The sequence below is a fragment of the Halyomorpha halys genome, unplaced genomic scaffold (genome assembly GCF_000696795.3).
Source record: "Halyomorpha halys isolate HHAL.00 unplaced genomic scaffold, Hhal_1.1 Scaffold159.1, whole genome shotgun sequence".
Classification (NCBI taxonomy): domain Eukaryota; kingdom Metazoa; phylum Arthropoda; class Insecta; order Hemiptera; family Pentatomidae; genus Halyomorpha; species Halyomorpha halys.
The window spans coordinates 312,099-313,849 of NW_027109188.1; positions in this window are offsets into that span (position 1 = coordinate 312,099).

Consider the following 1,751-nt stretch of genomic DNA (forward strand, 5'->3'; position numbering starts at 1 on the left):
TTTTAGTAATTTTGTTATCATTTACATCCTTTTTTTTAGCTTAGCCTGTACATAGTATGATGATCGATAGTATTAAAATAATTGCAGCTTGTATTTTTATACTTAGTATAATAAATAAAAACGGATTTCCAATACTATTTCAATCGCTTACATTAGTTTTATGCATAAATCATTTTGCTGTGACAAGCTATATCATGAAAATAAACAGTAAATGAATTTTACACTCCGTTACAAATTAAGCTGTTTATTTAAGCACTTGACAAAGAAGGATGTTGGATTTCGAAAAAAAATATATCTCCAGACCCATAAGACGCACATATGTCTACCAACACACAAAATAAAGGACATTTAACTTACTATAAAGTAGTTTATGACACTTATCTTCGTAGGGGTAGTAGTTTTTATGATATTCACATATAAATATAAATTTGGTGAATGAAAATTAGTCCGAACAACTATAAATCAATTTATTTTAGCAAATTTCATGAAAACTACTATTTCGATAAAGTCAAAGGTCATAAATTACTTTATATTACATTAAACTAGCTTTAATTTGAGTGATAACAGACTCAGTATGTACGTCAAATGATTTTTGAGATATAGATTTTTCAAAACAAATTCGTCAACTATTGAACTTTCAGTACATTCCACACAACATTTTTATGAAATGTTGCTTTTTAAAAAGCTATATATCGGGAACTATTGGACGTAAATAGCTAGCTCTATTAGGGCTTACATTTTAGCAAATTTACTCAACTTTAAATGATAATGTCTTAGATTTCCTAATGTTGTTGGTAGTTGTAAAGATTTATAAGATTTATTGGTACTCCGATAAAAAAAATGATTATTTTTAACGTTTTTTAACAGCTGGCATTTTTATTCTCCCTACCTATACTTGCAGACTCATCAATTTTGACTACTAATTATACCTAGTTTTCAATTATGTAATAAAAAATAACTGCCTTTTTTATGCTCTTGGAATCTTGTACTATTAGTAACAGAATGCGCAAAACCAACTGGATATTCTTCCTGTTGTACAGTATTTGAAACAATAACATTTGAAAAAACAAACAATACTAAATAAGAAAAACTCTGAGTGAGAAACTGTGTCTATTTAAAATTATATGTAATCTTATTCTCAGTACTACTGTGTGCATCCGAAATCTGGATAGTCATTAAAAGAAATATGGAAAAACTCCTAGTATTTGTTTGAGAAGAGTACTGAACGCTTCCAAAAAGAAATTGAGACAGGGGACTACTCCAAGCTGATTGAAGAACAGGTAAAGAAAAAGAGATCGAAGTGTATTGGTCACGCCCTAAGGAAGCCTGGAAATGGACGAAGAGAAAGGTGTACTTGACTGGAATTCGAAAGGTGCGAAGCCACCTGGAACACGTGGAATCGACTGGCGACAAGGAAGATAAGCCAGCTCGACCGGCGATGGAGAGAGGTGAATATTGTGGCACCTTTTAGAGAACAGGTGCGGAAATTGGTAATGACACTTTACTTCAAAATCTTCTGGATTACTGATAGAGAATATTATAGCAATAATATTGTGAAAGTCGTAAAACGTTTTTCTATCTCTGGAATATAAATAGCCAGGAATACTTAATCATATATTATCTATATATTTGTCTTAGAAATGGAGGCTGGTGAGGAAATATGAATAACCCGCAATAACGTTTACAGAAGGGATTATGAAATAGATTTCAGAGTTTTTTTAATTTTTAATAATTGGTTGATTCAAACCGGC